This window comes from Notamacropus eugenii, chromosome 1 (genome assembly GCF_028372415.1).
Source record: "Notamacropus eugenii isolate mMacEug1 chromosome 1, mMacEug1.pri_v2, whole genome shotgun sequence".
Classification (NCBI taxonomy): domain Eukaryota; kingdom Metazoa; phylum Chordata; class Mammalia; order Diprotodontia; family Macropodidae; genus Notamacropus; species Notamacropus eugenii.
Window position 1 is genome coordinate 342,968,613 of NC_092872.1, and position 24,292 is coordinate 342,992,904.

Consider the following 24,292-nt stretch of genomic DNA (forward strand, 5'->3'; position numbering starts at 1 on the left):
CTCATTGTGGCTTCATGTGGAAGATACTATTTCCTAGTTCTAGAAGAGCTAAACATTCTCACAATGCCTACATCATGCATTTAAAGGTAGCATATGCCTATTAGGGATGGGTATGCTATTAACGCACATTATTTTCTCTTACGGATATTTCCCCATTGAAAATTTTTTCCCTCAATATTCCAGGTATTCTATCAAGCAGCTATCATCAGTCACTTAACTGAAAGGTCATAAACAGCAGAGTCCAGAAATTTTGAAGGAAATCATAATTTTTCCATCTGCTGAGACATTTTGGGATCACTCTTGTCACTGATGCCCAGTTTTTACGAGTCTGACAAGAACCTGACTTTGCACAGCTTCCAAAACCTTTAGCTTGAGGTGAGTCCCAGATTAGATATATGTCTTCATAAGCACAAAATTTTATACCAATTGATTAAAATATATGTAGTATCCTTTATGATAACTGGGTCATTTTAGAAGTCCATTTGGTTTCTTTAACATCAGAGAGTTTATTTTTGATGAAAAGTTCTGAGCTCAGTCACAATTGCTTTTGAGCCCCTAGTTAGAAAAAATTTCCTAAAACCTCAGCAGAGATTGGGTTCTCTGTCTCACCTTCCATTTATATCTATCTCTGTCTTATCTGGCTTCCTTGTGGGTGCAACAAAAATTCAGTTTACTGGAAATATTGGGGTAATAAAGCATGAGATTATATTATAGTGTCTGTGAATAGACAGGCATCAGGAAGTGAAATCACAGAAAGAGCCATTTTTTTCTTGGGATTTCCCTCAACTTAAATCTTCCTCTTGTGATGCCCATAGAAGCAAAGACTCTTCTCAATATTTCTTTTTTTTCCCCATAGTTGGTCTCCCTTTTGCTTCATGCTTGCACTAAACTATCGAATCCAGATGCTCAAAATCTCTCCCTCCCTGATTCTAAGAAAGTTTCTTCCTTTTATATAAAGACACAATCCACACAATGGCTTTGAATGATTCAAGGAGGTGTGTGGGCCCTGTTTGCTTCAGTTCTGAAGATTTGAATCACTCCAACTAGTCAAGATATCAGAATTAAATGGGGCTATGTTTGATCCAGTTCTTACATATGATTACTTTTTCAACCTCCACAAATATGGTTTTATACTAATACCTCCTGGCATGTAGTTGATCCTGGTTTCTTCATGGTATTGCTAATTCTTTGGTACAATCTCTGACAATCTTACCAAGCAAGAAGGCTTGTGGGAATGGTCCTAGTGGTCATCTTCTATTTAAGGATTGTAAAGAATGAGGAAGCTTGTGCAATTCTATCAAAGGAGATCATCAGATTAGTCACCAAGAAACAGTCATAATTAGTCATAATTGTCCCTGGGGCAAATTTAATTGGCAAGTTAATCTTTCCAGCATAGAGAACAACCTCAATGTGAACGCTACAAATCTGAGTGTATCCTATTTCAGTACATAACTGTCATAGATTTTATGCCAATTTTTTTTGCAAAAAAGTGGGGTACAGCCATTATGTGAAGCTTTCAAAAAATTGTTTTGGTTTTCTTAAAAATCATTTATTACTAAACTGTCTGGTGCAAGATTAGGTTGCATGGAATATATGTTAAAATTGAATACTGACAATGCATGCTCACTGAGAAATCTAAGCTCTCACTTTGTAATGCACAAGAGATAAATACATATCCATATGCCACTGGTGAATACATTGCTGCTCTGTTTACCTTTTAAGCAGTGTGATGAATAACATCACACCACGTGATGACTACACAATGAATGATTATAAACCAATTTTTGGTCTGAAAAAACAGAGTGCCATAATTATGTGGTGGCAACGATGATGCAGTGAAACATGGTAATATTTTTTATTGATTATCTATACTTAAGAAAATGACGGAGTAAAATTTAAAAATGTGTCATGAGTACTTTTTTTCATAAAGCTGATTATTAAACATCTACTAACATACCCCTGTATTCACCAGTAAGTAGATGACTAAGTCTCAGGAGTCCCCCTTCCAAGCTCACAGAACCACTATAGGCAGTCCATGAATCTAAAACTTCTACAATTATTCAAAACAGCTGACCTTTTCCTGTCTCACCTACCTCTCTGCCTGATTTAGAAATTTCTCCAATGATTCCAAGATCTTTCGCTATTTCTCCTTTTAGTAATTTATGTATGAATGATTTTGGAAAATGTGTCAACGTAGAGTCTGACCCAGAAAGGTTTTAGTGAAGAAAGAAGTCTTTTAATGGTCTCAATATTGAACACTGAAAAATCTGACTGAAGCGCATTTCAGCTCTTGTATTTAAATTACCTTAGTGCCTCAGATGACTCTCTGTAGCAACCATTTTATTAAAAATTTGAATCTTGACAAAACATTTTTTCGTGAAAGATTTTGTGGGGGTTTTTTCCACAAAAAAAAAAGGAAATGGAAAGCTTAAACTGAAAATGTAATAGCTAAAAGGGCAGTAATTTCTTTGATTTTGGATTCTAGGGGAAGAAAGTTTAAGAGAATTAACTTTCTTTGAAATTTTAAGTTTTATATTTCTGCTTACAAGAGATAAGTTATGTTGATGCTAACTCATGAATCCATAATCCAATAAAATTGGGAAAAAATATATGCCGCATTTCAAATTAATACAGAACCAAGAAAAGGCAGCAGGGTATAGTGGAAAAAAGGTTGGTGTAGGAATTAGGAAGACTCAAGTCTGCCTCTGACTAGCTGTGTGACCTTCCATGGCTAAGTCACATTGCTCCTTAGTTATTTCACACACAAGAGTTGCAAAGCCTCAATTCCCTGCTTGTCCCTTAATTCCTGTTGACACTGAGCAAATGGTTTCATTTCTGTGATCCTGAGTTATTTTATTCATATATAATCAGTTAATTGAACATGGTTGAACATGGCTTCCTTTCCTGAATCTGACCAACCATGTGCACTAGTTTTAGCAATAGGACACATGGTCAGAAGTATCAGACTTCATTATTCCCAAAGCACTCCAGGGCTAAGTTAGGATGTATGGTTGACTAGAATAAGGAAGGACAGTTTAATGCATGTCCTGTGCAAACCCTACTTAGATTTAGAATGAATTGTCTGAACTAAATGACCTATTAGATATCTTCCAATAAATATATTATCTTCCAATTTTGCTCTATGGACCCGTATAGCTTCATTTGTTTGTACTAATACACACTAGAAAGTGCTCCCAACAGGTGATGATTTTTTCTTGGATAACTAGCAGGTATTGCTCTCTGTCAGGGTTTAGAGGTGGAAAGTAAGAGTGAAACTAAGAGATGCTTGCTTGTCCAGAAAGACTCCCATCATAGGAATGGGGGCAGGAAATATTCCTTCCAAACCACACCTTTCTACTCACATGAGGTGAGGAGGAGGTCTGACCTTCCTCTGGTCAATGCCTCTATTCTGCTCCCTTGCTTCAGAGGTTGAAACTTCCCTGAGATGCTTAAACATTAAACCACATGAATCCAATTTACTGCATCAGCCAGAAGAATACATGATCACGATTAATGTAGTTTACAAAAGTAATTAATAAAATAAAAAATCCCATCATTCTGGATGGAAGTTTAAACCTCCAACCTATTCAGTTATGAGTATACTAAGCTAGCCATTGACATCATCTATAGCACTCTTTCCATCATACAAGTGATTAACAGATGTATAACAGGAGTATGCTGGAGCCAGTTAGACCAGCTCTGGAGAGCTAATGGTTAAATTTTTAGTGTGAGAATTTACACCATAGGAATATATAAATGCTACAAATCAGGGCTTGATTTTGTTGTTGTTGCTAATAGTCTAAGCTTATGAAAGTGATAGAGATAATAAAGTAGATTAAACTTGAAGGTTTGTTGAGCATCCTTTTTTTTTTTTTTTTTTTGGAGAGCTTGTTGTCAAACATTTATCAGCATAATCCTGGTTACAAATCGCTTAGAACCAGTCATAATTTATAGGCTACAAAAATCAGAAATAGAAAGAACTTAAAGAAATAGGAAAAATTATATACAAAGTAGCTGCCAGTGACAGACACTGAGAAGAGATATATATCCTTTACCAAGAAGTGGCCATTGATAGCCAAGTCAGTCCACTCTAGGAACCTTCATCTGAGTATTTAGTTCTGAAGAGTGGAGCCTTGCTGCTGGAGCCCAGTCTGCAATACTATGGTTCTAGACCCAGATCTTGCATTGCAAAGCACCTGCACAGACATTGCCCACTGTCAGTCTCTGCCTCGGAGTCTTTGTCTCTCTTCCTCACTCTCTCTGTCTCTTTGTCTGTATGTGTGTGTCTGTCCCTGTCTGTAACTCTGTCTCTCTCTGTCTCTTTTCTATGCTTTGTCTCTGTGTCTCTCTGTTTCTCTCTCTCTCTCTCTCACGCTCTCTCTCTCTTTCTCTGTTTCCCTCCCTGTCTCTCTGTGTCTCTGACTCTGTCTGTGTCTCTGTCTCTATGTCTGTCTCTCTGATTCTGTCTCTCTATGTCTCTGTCTGTCTCTCTGTCTCTGTCTGTCTCTGTGTGTCTGTCTCCCTGCTGCTGGCTCTCTCTCTCTCTCTCTCTCTCTCTCTCTCTCTCTCTCTCTCTCTCTCTCTTTTCTCTCTCTCTCCCCTTATGTTGTAATTGCCTGCCTTGCTTATTCCAAACCCAGACTCCTGCCAGTAAAATATGCTTCAGACACCTCTGCAAACTTCAATCCTGGCTCTTGCACCTGCCTAAGGAAGTTCACTGTCCTCTCCTCTGGAGACATGGTGCCTACTCTCATGGTCACAGTGCTATCTGTAGATTGTATTCTGACTGGTAGAACTTCAGTTCCCACCATATATTTCTCATGGTTGGTCCCTGAGGTACTCAAGTTATGTTTATAACTTCAGAGTTGCCTCCTGTAGCTCCTGACAATCAAACACAGCTCCCAGAAGGAGGCCGTTCCCTAAAGAAAAAGCTACCTGAACACATCACACCTATCAGATTGGCTAACATGACAAAACAGGAAAGTAACAAATGTTGGAGAAGATGAGGTAAAATTGGGACACTAATGCATTGTTGGTGGAGTTGTGCACTGATCCAATCATTGTGGAGAGCAATTTGAAACTATACCCAAAGGGCTATAAAAGTGTGCATACCCTTTGATCCAGCAATACCACTGCTAGGTGTATATCTCAAAAAGATTATAAAAATAGGGAAAGGATCCACATGTACAAAAATATTCATAGCAGTTCTTTTTGTGATGGCAAAAAATTGGAAATTGAGGGGCCATCTATCAATTGGGGAATGGCTGAACAAGTAATGGTACATGAATGTAATGGAATACTGTTGTGCTAAAAGAAATGATGAGCAGGCAGACTTCAGAAAAACCTAGAAAGGCTTACATGAACTGATGCTGAGTGAAATAAGCAGAACCAGGAGAACATTGTATATAGTAACAGTCATGTTGTATTTTGACTAACTTCAACAAACTTAACTCTTCTCAGCAATGTAAGGATTTAAGACAACTCCAAAAGGCTCATAATGGAAAATGCTATCTCTATCCAGAAAGAGAACTATGGAGTCCAAGTACAGATTGAAGCATACTACTGGCTCTCCTTTTCTTTTGTTGTTTTGTTTTGTTTCTTTCTCATGGTTCCTCCCATTAGTTCTAACTCTACTTTACATCATGACTAATGTGAAAATGTTCAATATGAATGTATAAGTAGAGTCTGTATAAGGTTATATGCCATCTTGGGGAGGGGAGCAGGGAGGGAGGGGAGAAAATTTAAATCTCATGAATGTGAATGCTGGAAACTACAACTACAATAATTATATTTTTTATTTTTATTATTTGTTTTTAATTTTCAACACTCACTTCCACAAGATTTTGAGTTCCAAATATTTTGCTCATCTTTCCACTCTGCTCACCTCAAGAAATTGTGCATTCCAATTACCCCTTCCCCCAATCTGCCCTCCCCTCTATCACACACACCCCTTCTCTTATCCTCTTCCCCTCTGTTATCTTGTAAGGCAAGATAGATTTCTATACCTTATTGCCTATATGTCTTATTTCCCAGTTGCATGTAAAAACAATTTTTAACATTCATTTTTAAAAATCTTTTTGAACATTTTTTGTTTTTTAATTTTTATTATTATTACAATTATACAATTATAATTTTATATATAATTATATAATAACAATAATTATTATATTTTTTAAAACTTTTCCAACTTTTCTTCCTCCTTCCTCCCTCCCCATCCATCCCCACTGAGAAGACAAGCAATTCGATATAGGTTATACATGTGTAGTCAGGCAATACACTTCCATAACAGTCATGTTGTGAAAGACTAACTATAATTCCCTCCATCCTATCCTACCCCCCATTTATTCTATTCTCTCTTTTGACCCTGTCCCTCCTCAAAAGTGTTTACTTCTAATTATCCCTTCTTCCCATTTGCCCTCCCTTCTAACTTCTCTCCCACGCCATCCCCAATCCCCTTCCCCACTACTTTCCTGTAGTGTAAGATAGATTTTCATATCAAATTGAGTGTTCATGTTGTTCCCTCCTTAAACGAAATGTGATGAGAGTAAGGTTCATTCTTTCTCTCTCACCTCCCCCTTCTTCCCCTCCATTGAAAAAGCTTTTTCTTTTCTCTTTTATGTGAGAAATAATTTACCCCATTCTCTTCCTCCCATTCTCCTTCTCTCAATATATTCCTCTCTCACTCTTTAATTTTGTTTTTTTTAGATATTATCACTTCATATTCAACTCACCCTGTGCTCTTTGTCTATATGTATATAATTCCTCCAAATATTCTAATACTGGGAAAAGTCTCAAGCGTTACAAATATTATCTTTTCATGTAGGAATGTAAAGAGTTCAACTTTAGTAAGTCCCTTATGATTTCTCTTTCCTGTTTATTTTTTCATGCTTCCCTTTATTCTTGTGTTGGAAAGTCAAAATTTCCTATTTATCTCTGGTCTTTTCATCAAGAATACTTGAAAGTCCTCTATTTCATTGAATGACCATTTTTTCCCCTACAGTATTATACTCATTTTGGGTGGGCAGGTGATTCTTGGCTTTAATCCTAGCTCCTTTGACCTCTGGAATATTCTATTCCAAGTCCTATGATCCCTTAATGTAGAAGCTGCTAGATCTTGTGTTATCCTGATTGTGTTTCCACAGTACTCAAATTGTTTGTTTCTAACTGCTTGCAATATTTTCTCCTTGACCTCGGAACTCTGATATTTGGCTACAATATTCCTAAGAGTTTTCCTTTTGAAATCTCTTTCAGGAGGCAATCAGTGGATTCTTTCAATATCTATTTTACCCTCTGGTTCTGGAATATCAGGGAGGTTTTCCTTGATAATTTTTTGAAAGATGATAACTAGGCTCTTTTTTTGATCATGATTTCAGGTAACCCAATAACTTTTAAATTGCCTCTCCTGGATCTATTTTCCAGATCAGTTGTTTTTCCAATGAGATATTTCACATTGTCTGCTATTTTTTCATTCCTTTGGTTTTTGTTTTATAATTTCTTGATATTTCTTAAAGTCATTAGCTTCCATCTTCTCCATTCTAATCTTTAAGGAATTGTTTTCTTCAGTGAGCTTTTGGACCTCCTTTTCCATCTGGCCAGTTCTACTTTTAAAGGTATTCTTCTCCTCATTGACTATTTGGATCTCTTTTGCCATTTGCGTTAGTCTATATTTTTAAGGTTTTATTTTCTTCAGTATTTTTAGGTCCCCTAAAGCAAGCATTTGAATTGTTTTTCATGATTTTCTTGCATCATTCTCATTTCTCCTCCCAATTTTTGCTCTACTTCTCTTACTTGATTTTCAAAATTCTTTTTGAGCTCTTCTATGACCTGAGACCAATTCATATTTTTCCTGGAGGCTTTGGAGGTAGGAGTTTTGACTTTGTTGTTTTCTGTTGTTTCTATATTTTGGTCTTCCTTGTCACCAAAATAAGATTCTATATTCTGATTCTTCTTCCAGCTTTTGCTTATTCCGCCAGCCATTTGCTTGACTTTTGAAGTCTTTGTCAAGGTAATTCTCTGCTTCCAGTGGAGGTGTACTGTCACCCCCTCAACAGCCCCTCTCCACAATCTGTGGGCCTACAGTTGTAGAACCAGTTGTTGCCTCTGTCCCTGCTACTGCTGTGGCTACTGAAGGTTTCTCACCCCACTTCTGCCATCCTGGGGCCCGAACCACTCTACTCTCACACAGGCTTTTTCCTACTGGTTTTTTCCACTGACCTTTCAATTTGTCCTCAGTGTTTTAGGGTTGTGAAGTCTGGAAACCACCACAGGTGCCAGTGATTCAGTCCCTTGAGGCCAGCTCAGGTCCCACTTGTGCAGGCATGGCCCATGGTGGACTTCACTCTGCTCCCAGCACTGTGCAATAGATGCTTCCCATCAATCATCTAGGCTGTCTTGGGCTGGAGATTTTCTTTATTCCATCATTCTGTGGGGTCTGCATCTCCCAAGTTTGTTTAGAGTCGTTTTTTATAGGTATTTGGATGGGTTTTGTGGGGAGAGCTCTAGCAAGTCTCTGCTTCTACTCCGCCATCTTGGCTCTGCCTCCCAATTAATTATATTTTTTTTAAAAAAGAATGAGCTATTGTAGAATCTACCTCAGTAGGTCATGGCAAGAGATGCTGGCTCTCTTCCCTCACAATATGTCCAACAAAAGAGGGACTTTGTACAATGGAAAGAGTACAAGCTCTGGAGTTAGAAGTCTTGGGTTCAAGTCCTATTTGTAATTCTTGCTAACTGTATGACTTTGGACAAGTCACTTGACCCCCCCTAGGAATATCATCTAGAAAATGAGGAGATGGGACTATATGACTCTAAGCTCCCTTCTAGTTCTAAAACAATGATTTTGCAATCTTACGACTGGTTCTTCCACTCCAAAGCCTTCATTCATTTTGCAGTTCCCTCCACCTCCAACCCTACCCTTACTTCTGACCTTACATAAAAGTTCACCCCAGAGTCAGGACCAATTTGAATCTTCTCATTTACAAACTAGTCCAACTGTGGACACCACATTGAAACAAGATAACTTCACAGGATGTTTCCTCTCAATATGTGCATTTCCCTTAGGTTTAGAAGTTTGAAAAAAAAAATCTAGTTTCCCTGAAGATTCCCCAGAACCTCACAAATCTTTTTCAAGCTAACTAGGTGGGGCTGAATTACCAGGACAGAGAAATGAAAGAAGAAAGGCAAAAAGTACCCCCAGTGTGATTGTGTCTGGCAGGGAAGGGAGAAAATGACAATCCCCAATCCATCTAGACATTTATAGTATAAAACATGTGCAGTTCTCATTTTGCTTAACTAACTTGGCATCACTTCTTATAATTTTTTCCATATTTCCTTCTGTATTTTATGGTGCTATAATATTCCATTAAATTAAAATATCATAATTTATTGAGTCATTGTGAATGGCTAATTCTTTTCCATTTCTTTGATTGTAAAAAATGTTTCTCCTACCCATAATGGAAACAAATATATAATTCTTTTTCCTCCTCTTTTTTATGATTTAAAAAATATCTACATCATTGACCTAGATAGAGTTAATTGTAGCGAATGCTATGTGGCATGAATCTAAAACAATTTTTTAAAATGCAGTCATCCAGCTTTCTAAACAGTTTTTATTGAATAAAATTATTCCATCCCATAGTGTTCTTTAGGCATCACTAATCTATTGTATATATAAATACAGAAATGTACATATTATGCAAGACATATAGCATATATCATATACACATATAACACAATATATTATATATATATTACATTACATAATGTATTTTTATGTATTGGGCTCTATTTTTGGAATTTCTCTCTGATTTCACTGATTTGCTCTTTTCCCAGTTACTAGGCCATTTTTATAACTGGGGCTTTTAAGCCACTTTAAAATTGAATGGTGGGGTTTTCCTTAACTTTTTCATGATTCTTCTTGATATTCCTGCCTTTCCATATGAATTTGATTATTACTTCTCTCTACTGACATGAAGTAGCCCTGTGGTATTTTGAGGTTTTAGATAGGAGAATCAATTTGTTTGATCCAGGCTTTATTCCCAGGGGTAGAACCATGAGAAGCCGACAGGCTTTCCAGACTGCTTGTTGAGGATTTGAGACTTAATCCTTGGTGGAGAATCCCCTGTGTTAAAGTAGGGAGTCTGTTGTTCTCTAGCATGATTTATTTGAATCCTGCCTCAAATAAACAGAAATCTCATTTTTTTACCTGGGACCTTTGAGTCACTCTTATCAAATCACCTGGTTCTAAGTCTGCTAAGCCACTACTTAATGAAAACTGGAAACTGATCATTTGAAACTGAATGTTGACAACAGTCTAGGCAAGTTCTGAATGTGAGTGTAGTAGCTGCATGACCTTGGGCATTTAACTTCAGTCTGTCTCAGTTTCCTCAGCTGCAAAATGGGATAAAAGTAGCACATACCTCTCAGAGTTGTTGTGAAGATCAAATTAGTTTACCAGATGTCTATTCCGTTATTCCATGTTTGAAGTTCAAAGGCCCCTGTTTATTTACAGATCTCTAAAGCTTTGGTTTTTGTTGTTCAGTAGTTTCAATCATGCCCAACTCTTTGTGACCCTATTTGGGTTTGTTTGGTTTTGTCTTTTTTTTTTTTTTTGGCAAAGATATTGAAGTGGTTTGCCATTTCCTTCTCCTGCTCATTTTACAGATGAAGTACTCACTGTGACCTCTTGCCGGAACTGCTGACATATCCTGCTTCTTAGAGGGCCTCCCTTCAGCTACTAGTTTCTTCCTGCTGCAATCCATCCTCCCCAGTTACCAAAATGGTATTCCCAAATGGTAGGAATACGGTCATCCCCTAAAACTTCAGTGTCTCCCCACTGCTTCTAGGATAAAATACAACCCCCTGGACATGTAAAGCCCTTCACAATCTAATTGCAGTCTGTCTGTTCAGGGCACATAACATTCTAACTCTTGCCTTTGCCCAGGCTGCCCAGATGTCAAATGCTACCTCCTTCAAAGGACCTTACCTGTAAAGTACCTGCGTAGACCTAGGCCTAAAGGGGCCAAAGTCTCCCAGTGCATCGTGGGTCATCTCCAGGATGAATATCTGGTCACTGGGTTCAGATGGCTCTGGAGGAGAAGTGAGGCTGGTGACCTGCACAGCCCTCCCTCACTCAAAACAAAGTCAAGTGCAAGTTATGTCCTCTGATGGCATGGTCTTCTTTGGCAATGAAGGACAAATACAACAGTAACAGATGAGGAAACTGAGGTAAATGGGGTTAAATAACTTGCCCAAGATCACACACTAAGCCTCTTGAGGTCAAATTTGAATTCAGCACTCTATCCACTGTGCCACTGGGCTGTGTGAAGACTTGGTTACCATCTCTTTAAATAATCCCTGATACATTTAGAGGTTCTGTGGAGAGAGCTGGGGAAAAATTCATGAAAGAAACTATTTCTTTTAATGAATCTTTTGATTTCATCAGCATAAAGAACTTCAAGTGAGGAAATTCCTTCTACCATGCCAACTAGAAATTGTTTAGCAGTTTACAGTCCCAGAGTCTTGAGCATTGAGAGACTGAATAACTTGCCTTGTGTTACAGACAATATGTGCCAGAGGCAAGACTTGAACCCAGGTCTTGTCTTTCAAATTAATGGCGATGAATTTCGGTGCTTCAAAATTCTTAGTAACATTTTCTGGTGATATCATTTTTTCCCTTAGGAATCACCAGAAATGGAGAGGATCTGGTTCGAAAAGTCAGGAATAATTCTGATTACAGAAACACCTCTGAAAATTGAAAAAGTCTCACATAAACAAAATCAATGCAATTAGAGTTAGTAGAGAAACTAACTGGGAAAAAAATTTTGCAGCAAATTTCTCTGGTAAGAGTCTAATGCCCAAGATAAATGGAGAATTGACACACATATAAGCCATTTCCTAATGGATAAATGGCCAAAGGATATGAACAGGAAGACCTCAAAAAAAAAAAGGGCAAGCCACCAATAACCATATGAAAAATACTTCAAATTGTGAATAATAAGGGAAATGAAAAATAGAACCATTCTCATCACACTCATCAGACTGGCAAAGATTTAAAAAAAAGGCAATTGTTAGAGGGGCATTAGAAAGGCATCACAAAAAAGCTGGTTTGAGGGAACTGTGAAGTGGTCTGAGCTTTCTGGAAATAGATTTTTCTGAATTGTGCAAAGGGCAGCTAAGTGGTACAGTGAACAGTATGCAGGGCCTGAAGTCAGGAAGATGAGTTCAAAAGCAACCTCAGGCACTTAGTGACTGTATGACCTTGAGCAAGTCACTTAACCCTATTTGCCTCAGTTTCCTTATCTGTAAAATGAGCTAGAGAAAGAAATGGCAATCCACTCCAGTATTTTTGCCAAGAAAACATCAAATGATGTCATAAAGAGTCATACATGACTGAAAAACAACTAAACAACAAGAAAACTGAGCATACCCTTTGACGCAGCAAGACCATAACTAGACCTCTGAAGAGATCAAAGACAGAGGAAAAGGCTCCATACACACCAAGATATTTACAACAGCACTTTTTATTGTAAAAAAAAAAAGAACTGGAAATAAAGTATGTGTCCAACATTCAGAGAATGGCTGAACAAATTATGCCATATGAATGTGATGGTGTAGTATTACCTCCTAAGAAATGTCGAAACCCAGGACACAATGGATGAATTAACTCAGAGTGAAGTGAGCAGAAGCTAGAGAACAATTTATATGACTACAACATTGTAAAGGAAAACAGTTGTGGAAGACTTAAGAATTATGTCCAGTACAATGAATGAGGAATGGTGCGGAGCAGCAAATAGGCACCAGATTTGGAGAGAGGAAAATTCTATCCTAGACCCTGACACCACCTGTGTAACCCTGTGGCCCTTCTGGGGTCACAATTTCCTTATTTGTAAAAAGAGGGGATTGAATTCAGTAACCTTTAGGGTGCCCTCTGACTCTGACTTATAAGAAACTGATAATGAATTCATGCATCCCACTCTTGCAGTGAGGTATTCAACTAGAGAAGAAAAATGAGAAACACATTTTCTGACACAAATAATACCCAAAACAAACCTCATTATTTCCCCCCTTAAGGCCATCTTTCTCTTAACTTCCTTATTTCTGCTGAGGACAACTTTGCAGTAGCCACACTACTCATTCTCCTTCATTCCATCCTCCATATCCAATCAATTGCCAAGTTCTATTCATTCTACCTTCTCAACAGCTCTTACAGCATTCCTCTCTGCTTTTTGTTGTTATTGTTGCTGGGTCATTTCAGTCATGGTCAACTCTTTATGACCCTATTTGGGGTTTTCTTGACAAAGATACTGGAGCAGTTTGCCATTTCCTTTCCCAGATCATTTTATAGATGAGGAAACTGAGGCAAACACAGTTAAGTGACTTGCCCAGGGTCACACAGTTAGTAAATGTCTGAGGTCAGATTTGAACTTAGAAAGATGGGTCTTCCTGATTCCAAGCCCAGTGCTCTATTCACTGCTGTCACCTAGCACCTTCCTCTGTTTAACTCACACTTAGTCTCCTCTTGGATGGACTATTTCAAGACTCCCCTAACTGCCCGCTATCCAAGGTGTCTTCTATATAGCTACCAAATTTCTAGTATTGTTACTCTGGCCTTGCCCAAGAAGCTTCAACATATCTCCATTTCCTCTAGGATAAAATATAAACTCCTGTTTAGAATTTAAAATGCTTTAGGGTCTGGTTCTAGTCTATCTTCCAAGGATGATTAGACATTATCCCCCTACTATCACCCTAAACTCCTACTTACCTATCCCTTCCTGTATGTGATATTCTGTCTTTGTACAAGCTGGAATGTTCTTTCCCCACCTTTGCCTCTTGATAACCCTGGCCCCCTTGTAAGCTCAGCTGAAGCTTTACATCCTTTGGGAGGTCTTTCCTGACTCCTCTAGTTTTTGACAGCCAGCCACCAAATCACTGTGTAGTCTTTGTGTGTCATGTATTTCCTCCCCTTCGCATATGAGCTCCATGAGGGCAGGGAGGGGTCTCTTGTGTATTTGCCTCCCAGCTGCTTTGCACAGCTTTTTGAACAAAGTAGGGGCTTAAGCAATGTTTGCTCATAGGATAATAATTTAAAACTGGAAGTGGGGCCTTGGAGGCTATTAAATCCAACATCTTCATTTTAAAGAGAGGAAATTGTGTCCCAAAGGTTGACTTATAACTTGCCCAGGCTAGCATTGTTCAGATCTTCCTTACTTCAAGCATAATTCTCTACTCACTAGACAATGTAAGTACCTGGAAGGTGAGTCAAGTTTCATTTTTGCCTTGTATCCCCGGCTAGGCGGCAGCTAAGTAGGACAATGGATAGCGTGCTGGGCCTGGAGTCAAGAAGACTCATCTTCCTGAATTGAAATCCTGCCTCAGACTCTCACTAGCTATGTGATCCTGGGCAAGTCACTGAACTCTGTTTGCCTCAGTTTCCTCATCTATAAAGTGAGCTGGAGAAGGAAATAGCAAACCATCCCATTATCTTTGTCAAAACAAAGAAAAAACCCAAATGGGGTCACAAAGACTCAGACATGACTGAAATGACTGAACAACAAACCCCAGTACGTTGCCAATAGATGTTTAAAGAGTTTGGGGCTTTTTCTCATTGAATTGCCTTTTCACTCCCACTCCCACCCCATCCTTGAAGTCAGAGCTTCTATCCCTTAGCTTCTGTCCCCATTATTTCCCAGACTTCCCATCTAGGCAATTCCTGTCTTCTCTTCCCCTATCACAAAATACTGGGAAAATTCATTCCAGGACTAGAGTCCAGAATGTCCTCCTTGCATTCTGAAAGGGGAGGGAAGATCCTCACAATTCACATTTATATTACCTTGTACCAGAACCTGTAGGGAGTGGGGAAGGGGCAGCATTTATCATGCTCTCTAGGAAACCGAAGGCCAGAGTCCATCTTGTTGATTATATCATCCCCCTGAGAGTCAGAAATTATCCTGAGGGTGGAACAGTAAGTCACCACTTTGTAATTTACTAAAACAAAACCAATATCCAAAGAAATGTGTCTTCCACAGTTTTTATGGCAACTTCACCATTAAACTGTCTGTGGTTGCAATTCATAACAATGAATAAATAAAAGAGAAGAGTACATCTTTTGCCATGCAGAAAAATTTACTCTTGTTAGTACTAATGATGCTTTTTCCAACAGCCAAAACACCAGCCACCATTTCACCTGGAGAGAGTGAGGGAGAATGGCCAGGTAAGGGAGAGCCAAGGCTGTATTTTCAGTTCTATAATCTTGTAATTCTATAGGAGTAAGGACTCTTCCCTGAGTGAATCAGTGTCATTCTCTCAGCCTCTGCTTTGGAGCTACATATTGAGACAGACACTACAGGGAGGCCTCTGGCTTGCTACCCTTGGTACAGAGCAGTCATACAGAGGTTGGCTTCAGTCAATCATTTCAAATTATATTTCTCATCCTCACCACAAGTCAGCCTTGCCTTGCACATCAGAGTTGCTCCCAATAAACTAAAACATGAAATTGATTTGAACAATTTCATGATTGTATAGATAATAACGTAGAATCAAACAATATTCTAGCCTCTGCTGGCAACTATTATAATCAGTAGTGCTGAAGTTGAAAGAGGTTGCAGTTTAATTAATATAATTTGTACAAGGGTGAAAAACAGTTTAATGATAGATTATATGTCAGGTTCAATGACAATAAATGTGCTGAGAAAAGAGTTAGCAGATTGGGATGCAACTGCATTTGTCAAATCAGGATTGAATTACAATGCTAGGTTGGCCATAGATACAAGAGCTTGGCAAAAATCAATGAAGCATTCTGAAAGGATCAATTAGTTATATGGAATTTACAATAAAAAATCTTGTATATTTTATTGCTATTTGTAAGTTGTGTGTAACACACCCTTTATGTCAGTAAAATGAATAATAAGCTTATGTATATATCTATGCTTACATCTGACCATCACTACTGCCAGAGTTAGTTGTTAAACATTTACCAGCACAGCACTGCACAAAAGAAATTCATTAATTATAGGTTCCTGGTGGTAAAACTTTTGCATCAAACAAGTAATAGTCCCCTGATTTATTGTTGGAATACATTCATATTTCCATTATTGAGTGGTCTTAAGAGTAAAGTACAATGCACGTGCATGCCAATGTAAGATGTATATATGCAAATGTGATGTCTAAACGTATAGGCAGGAGGCTTGAGGAGAGGCATTCATTGATAGATACGTCTGGAGTATTGCTCACCACCTGCCAAAAGAAGTAGCCTTTTTTACCTTGAAGGGAGCAGGAGAAGTGCCACAAATTTAAGCATTCTTTCCTCTAATCCTTGAGAGGAATACTACATTAGAATGATACATGAATATTGACCCTTGAAGGATATGATTAGTTCAAATTAAAAGTTGCTACCTAGTCTTCATCCCTTAAATAAAGGAAGATAGCCCTTAGCTTAGAGGCAGGCAGGAAGGAATCTCTCTTTTCTAAAGCTCTTATGCAAGTCCCTTGTCACACAGGCACACTGCACTGTGTCAGTATTCTCTCTACCGATCAGAAGAGTCTCATGCAAAATACCCCAGGTTTAGCTGGAAAATCAAGTTACATTCTGATTGTTGACTTAGAACTGGAAGAGACCTTTGAAATCATTGAATCAAACCCTCTCATTTTATTTTTTTAATTTCATTATTGCTATATACCAATGAGCAGGTTTTATTAGATACCCTCTTTTAAAATAAGAAAGAAAAGGAAAAACCTGGAAAATGGTTCATACTTATACAGGTCAAAATTGAATTAAAATATCAAAGATAGAGATAAGAAACCACTAAATATATTGGCAGCCTAGGATCATTGGAACATAGATTTAGAGCAAGAAGTGTCTAAGAGGCCTTCTCCCTCATTTTACAGATGATAAATTTAAGGCTTGGGAAAATTGAATTACCTGCCAAGATTACCACCTAGCAAGGAGTAGAGATGGGATCTGAACCCATCTGACCTTCAACTCTCAATCCATTATACTTTTTCTACTATACTTACTCTGGCTACCTTAAAGTAAGAAAAGAAAGTCCAACTTCCTTGCTAGATACATATTATACATTTCTGTGTTTATATGTAACTATATAAGTTAGAGATTTGAACTGCACTAAGATTTTTGGGATCTTGTATATAAGTAAGATAGACAAGCAGATAGACACAAAGATAGATACATAGATCAACAGGAATTGAATAAAGTGGAATTAACACGTGCTAATTTTCTCTCTACAAGTAATCAAGTGGAAATGTAGTAGGTTTCAGTTACCAAGAATTGGCTAAGGAACTAGATCTGCCACCCTGTTATTTAGCAGAGGAGAAAACTAAGTCCTACAGATTTGCCCAAGGTCACACAGGCAATAAATGGTAGTGGTAAGGCTCAGATCCCATCACTGTGACTCTAAACCCTGAGCCTTTTCCACTGTGCTCTACCACCGAAGGCACATTTATCTTCATTTCAAACTGTAGCTTGGAAATGTCAAAACATCAATGGGGGTTTCAGCTTTACAAAACTAGGGAAAACATTTTCTTTTTAAAGTCTTTCTGATGTCTTACATTGTTTTTTACATTGTAATCTTTCCCCCATATTCCTCCTCCCCATCTCCCTTCTAAAAAGTAAATATAGTCAAACCAAATGACACAGATTCCACAGTCAGGGTCCATCACCTCTCTACCTAACGGAGGGAGACATAGCTCATTGTCTGTTCTCAGAGACTGAAATTAATTGTTACAATCCATCCAAATTTAGCAACTTTTCAGTCAAGTCAACTAGTAAATCCTAAATTACCAAGCCTACTCTATGCCAGGCACTTTGCTAAATGCTAGGGATGCAAAGAGAGATAAAAGTCCTTGCTCCCAAGAAGTTCACAGTCTAATGCGAAAGACAACAGCTGGTGTATACACCTATATACATATATGCTCACAAACACACGTATACATATATATATACATAATAAGACACGCATATACAGGATAAATTGTGGCTAGATTCAGAAGGAAGGCCCCTCTGATTAAGGTGGATCAGGAAAGACTTCTTGAAATAGATAGCATTTTAGCAGACTTGAAGAAAGGCAGGGAAGGCAGGAGGCAGACATGAAAGCAGAGAAGAAGAGGGTGAAGCATTATCTGAACAGCTAGTGAAAAAAACCAGGAGTCAGGAGACAGAGTGTTCCAGAAAGAATAAGAGGGCTAGTGCTACTGGACTGAAGAGTGGGGGGGGGGGGGGGCGGCAGGTTATGAAGGGCTTTAAAAGCCACACAAAGTAGTTTATATTTGATCCTGGAGGAGTTTAGTGTTCTTTTCATTTACATTATTACAGTTATTGTGGAAACTCATTTTTCATTGCATTTCTTTTTCCTTTCCCTGTCCAGCTTGATAACCAATAATGACATTGCTGCTACCCCAGGATCCCTGAACACAAGATCTTAGCCTTCCTTCCTTACCTAGCTCCAAGAAAAAGTCTAGGCTGTTTTATTCTAGATCTGATTGCTAATGACCTTATTTGCAGTGGCTCAGTTTCCAGGGCATCTCTGAGGTGAAATGCCCTCCCCTACACAGACCCAGCATCCACTAGACCACTCAGAGATGACTCCCACCCATCCTTCTGCTCTTTTTCCTTACTTCTCCCCTCAGCCCTCACATGGCAGGAGTATGTGAGAGAAGGTCACCTTCCTTAGAGCTAGTCGTAGCTTCATCAGAGAGCAAAATAAATCCAAACTAGCCTCTTTAGGAAATACATAAATATATATAGGCCAGGACAGATTTCAGACAAGCCAGTTATTTCAGAAAATTCATAAAATCAAAATGTTCCTTAGAGATTTAGACCTTGCAAATCCAAGCCTGGGGAGACAGGTTCATGGCTCATTATTAAACTGCTGAGAAAAGACATTAGCCAAGCAGAGTATTAGACATAAATCAGGCAAATGAGGCTGCAGCCACATTAGGAAGGGGGATGACTTAGCAACAGCACCTACATGGAGAGTGTGCTTCTGTGAGCCCACTATGAAGCAGTGAGCTCCTGGAGACCTCACCCACCCCTCCTCCAGGCACTGGGAAGCATGCGGGGGACGAATACTAAGATGCAAGCAGGTTCTACACCCACTTAGCACAGCCTAAAAGGACTGGTTTTAAATTTGTGACCTTAGCGCTAAGGAGGAATAACCTTATGGTTTACCCTTAAAATAGGCAAGGAAACACATTCAGGGATGGTTCTGTAGCCCCGGGGCACCCTCCTAAGTCAGCTTCCGGATAGCTGGCCCCCAAGTTCATGTCATGCTTATCAAATAAGTAAGGAGATCCTAAGTAAGTTCTAGCTGCCCTTCAGGAGTGTTATTATTACATCATTATTAGGATTTAGTGAGAGAAATGTGATTGAGTATGCTTCATTATTATTTTTTTAAATCCTGGTTTCAAAATTTGTGATGCAGCAGTTCGAAGATCTGATTCTGAGTTCAGTTAAATTGAATAATTGGTTTTCATGGCTGTCATAGCTGAAAAAGATACTTCACAAAGACACAAATGAAAGAAGTATCACTATTTCCACTTACTAAATCATGATATTTATTTGTCAGTGAGTACCACATCCAGTTAGACAAGGTTTTTGCTGAAATTCAGCGAGTAAATTTCTATCTTCCATGATGTTAATCAAATCAGTTCTTTCACATTAATCAGAAGGTGTTGCCCTTTTATATTTTTAACAAATGGGTTCATTAACCACTGAAATTCTCCACTTGGAAGATTTAGCAAGTTAAGAAATTCGGTTTCCAAGTTTTTTAAGGGGTAAATATATGAGAGTTTTTACAGGTGACCTATTTGCATTGTTTTCAGTAACCCAGAGAGGAAGAAGTGGGTATCAGGAAGAGAGAGTGACCAGCAGTGTCAAATGCTGCAGGGCAAAGCTAGAGACTGGGAAAAGGTCATCAGATTTGGCAGTGAAGAGATCCTTAGGATTTTTTCAATATATTGACAGGTTCTGCTGAATTTTTTTCCTCTTCCTCTTATTTAAAAAGTTCTTTTTTTATATAGAAGGAGAAAAGAGATACAGGAGGAAATGTAAGTGATGTAAGAATAAAAGATCAATAAAAATCTATTTTTTAAAGAGCTCATTGATAACTGTAGACTGAGAAGTTTTGGTTGAGTGAAGAGTTAGGAACAAAGAGGAAATTGAGAACCTGGGAGGCTGGAAAGATAGTGGTGTCCTTGGCAGAAATAGGGAAATTCAGAAGACCTAATGTAATTAGGTCAACAATGCACATGGCAAGGAGGAGGGTCTTACTCATCTACTCCTGCCCTAGTACAACTGAGGAGGAATCCTGTGGCAGTCACAAAGTAACCTGAAAACAAGATGTGGGTGCACTGCGTGGAGGGAACTGCAGGTATCTTGGTCTCCTTTTTTATAACTATCCTCAGAGGCCAACTATCAGAGCCTCAGGAGGCCAGCTATATGAGGAAGCAGAGTAGCAAACTTTGATGAAGTGACTCATGGGGTACAGATGTGTTGGAAGATAAACCCACAACTGATTATTGCAAAAAAAAAAGATGGGAGTAGAATGATTCTACTTCCAGACTGGTTGATCACAGTCCCCTTGGTGTCAGGCCTCCATTCCCATGTTGGAGACCACTGATCTAGATACAGACAAACTGCACAATGAAGGGCCTCTGGAAGGCACATGAAGTAGGAGGAACAGGGAATGTTTAGGATGGAGAAGAAAAGATTTAGGGAAGATGTGGGTTGGACGAGATGAACCTCGAGATTTGAAGTTTATGGGTAGCCTCTAGCTAATATTATGGTATTTCAGATTAAAATTTCTATAACAGATTTACCAAGGAGCAGAGATTTGTACCATCACAAAAACTTAACAACTTCAAAAGTCACACTTACAACAGATCTTTACTTTTTTGTCAAAACTCTGATGTCCTGTCTTTCATTCATCTTTAAGGGCTGAATCTGAGAACATCCATGAGTGCGCTTCCTCTCTTAATCTTTGATATTTAAGAGTGGGATTTCAGCATCCAGCTGATGTCAGGGTATGGTTTCTGGGGGTATAAGGATTCTCTCAGATGTCCTTGAAATTGGCTCAAGACACTTTATACCACAAGCTACCCAGGGTTATTTTTTTTAATCCAGGGTTTTTAAGAAAACAAGAGAGACTTTCCTGGGACAGATTTGTTTGTGATGGGCAGATGGCAGTTCTCTCTCTGAAGGATAACATTTCCAGATGACCCAGGCCCCCTTCACTTCACCTTCAAAAGTACACAGACCATAAAACGGACCCAAAGTGCTCAGATTCATTAGAAAGCCTCCCACACACAGGCAGCCGCCAGGTGGTTAGGGACCCTTCCAGGCAGGCTGTCTGGCTTCAAACCAGAGTATATTTCAGGGAAATACATATAGTGACAGGCTCACTGCCCAAGAGCATGCTGGAGGGGTGGATGAAACCTACTTGCCTGCAATGTCTATTGTGCCCTCATCAGGGACGTTGCTAACTCAGATCCTAATTCAGACCAATACCAGTAGCATCTATGCCAGAACGAACTGTAAAGATTCAGAATAGGAAGGTTCCTCTTAAATATTTCTCTCCCCTACTCCCCAGTTCCTGAAATTTCACTCTTGGGATGTCAGGTTGTTTGACTTAAGGCTTTGATCACCGTTTAAATGCAAATGCCTCAACTCCAGAGGGTATCAATCAAATACACCCTGTAAAAAACACAGGGGTACATAGAAAAAAGACACAAAGCCCCTAGTCTAGAATAGCTGATAGTCCAAGCAAACACAACTCTGTCCTATAAAATCAATTTTCAAAATAGGTTTATCAGGGGTTGCCTTATTATATAGTCTGGTAGGTAGAGTGATGAACTTGAACTCTGAGAGATGAGTTCAAATCTAGCTGTATGACCATCGGAATAAGACTCTGAATCTTACTTTCTTCATCTGGAAGTGAGTTAGTGGTTAGTACCTATCTCACAGAATTGTTAGGAGGATCAAATGGCATAATCTGTATGAAGTACTTTGCCAACAGTCAGGCAATACGTAAATTTCGGTTATTATCGTCATCCTCATTCATTATTATCAAAATTATCATCTTGTCAGAAAAAGCTAAGAGAATACTTGGCTCCTTCTTCTCTCTTAGATCCCATATTATTGCAGAATAATTTCCTGATCAGCCTTAAAACTTAGTGCTGCCAGTTTTCAATTGTTGCCAGATCTGAAAAGGGAAAAAACAAGCAAACTCATTAATGAAAAAATGGGAGTCCTTAGCAATATCCTCAGGAAGTTCCAGTATGAGAATTCCTGCCAAGTCTTAAGTGAGATGGATTCAGAGAATTACTAACTGGCAAGTCTGAATACTGGATATCAATCACCACCTCTCTCTCCCCTAAATAATAATAAATGGTGAATCTTCTCCCAAAAAACACCAGTGAAAGACATGAGTCGATGAGGTAGATTGCCAAGCACTGGTGCTACTTCTTCTGTGATCTGTCCAGCATTACTGAGCAGCATTCTGTTTTCAAGGTGGGATGGGACTTTTGAAAAGAATCAGAAAATAACCAGATTTTATTTGGCAGCCTGCCAGGAAAACTTAGGTCAGTTCCCCATTTGTCATCCTAATAATGCCTCACTCTTGAGCAGGACTTTATTTTTTTTTCACAGAAACTGCATCATCAGCTCCTCATAACAACCCTATAGTCCAGTGCAAGGCCAGGACTTTCATCACCAACATTTGTGCCTTTGGCTAAGATATTTACTTTGCTGTGGATCTGCTGAGAAAAAGCCTCTTTCCTTAAAAAAAATAACTGATATTATCTAGCACTTTAAAATTTCTGAGACATTTCTTCACAAGAACTCTGAGAACTTGGTATTTTAGGAATCACATCATTTTACAGCTTAGGCTTGAAGGAGCTGAGAGTGACTGAGCCAGTCAGTGTCCAAGTCAGGGTTTGAAGGGAGGCCTCCTGTCTCCAAGTCAAACATTCTTTCCTCTATTTTCCATTGTTTCTAAAGAAGCCTTTGCTTTCATTTCTTCTATAATGGGGAGGCAGAAGAAATTTCACATCTGGAAGGAGTAGGAGACAGGGTGGTGCCATGAAGAGAATGGTGGATTTGCCACCAGAGTAAATGGGTTCAATTCCTGGTCCTGTCATGTATAACCTGTGTAATCTTGGACAGATCATTTCACCTTCCTGAGCCTCAGTTTCCCCCCTACTGTACAATGATGGGGTTGGACTAAATGATTTCTAAGGTTCCTTCTAGTTCTGAATTTAGAATCAAATGACCCATCCCAGAACCATCCTGACCTTTCATAGGATAGTTTGGGTCCATAATGCCAAGATCCCAGCTGTCACCTCACTTCCTAGACTTAGCCACATTGTTTGTACCCCTACACATGTATTCTCTCCTATGTATTATTTTCTACTATTTCTCCTCCTTGAAGGCAGAAGACATCTTGTTTATGGGTATTTATATCACCAGCTTTTAACAAGCTGCCTGGCCAAATAAAGTAAATGTTTGATGAATGTTTTGTTTATTTATGAACGATCAACCTAAAAGCAAACAATAAGATTCAGAGTTATAAACGCTTAAGATAGCCCCAACTGAAAATCTGTCATTTCCAGAGCTCCAAATATAACTATATTTATAATACATACTCCCTACAAGGAAAGCTCAGGTCTACTTCTCCTCCTCTGAATAGTAAGCTCCCTGAGGACAGGACATGGGGCTGCTTCTTTTCTCTTCTTAAACTATGGGTCACAACCCCATATGGGGTCATGAGTGGAAAAGTTTAAGAGGCCCTGGTGTGGTCAAGTATAGGTCTGGTCATGGGAGGGAAGGGAGAACCAAGAAAGACCTGGCTGGTCATCAACAACATCTTGAACTCCAATGGATAACCTGCCTACCTTCCTTCTGAGTCCCAGGGCTGGCGCCAGTCATTTCTGTACAAGGTGAAGTTTCATTTTGTGCCAGTCTCTCTAGTTCATTTCAACTCATTGACCATTCATTAAGTATCTACTGTGAAGCTCAGCTGCTGTCTTTTCAACCAGGCTGGGAGCAAAGAGTCATCTCTTCCTTCTTAGCATGGAAAAGTGAAAAGAGAACTGGATTTGGAATGGGGAAGACTTGAGTTCAGATCCTGCCTCTGACTCTAATTGTGTAACTAGGAGCAAGTCATTTTACCTCTCTGAGCCTCAGTGTCCTCATCTATAAAATGGGGATAATAATACCTCACAGGGTTGTTTGGAGGACAAAATTAAGTACTGTTATGTAAAGTGTTTTGAAAAATCTCAAAGC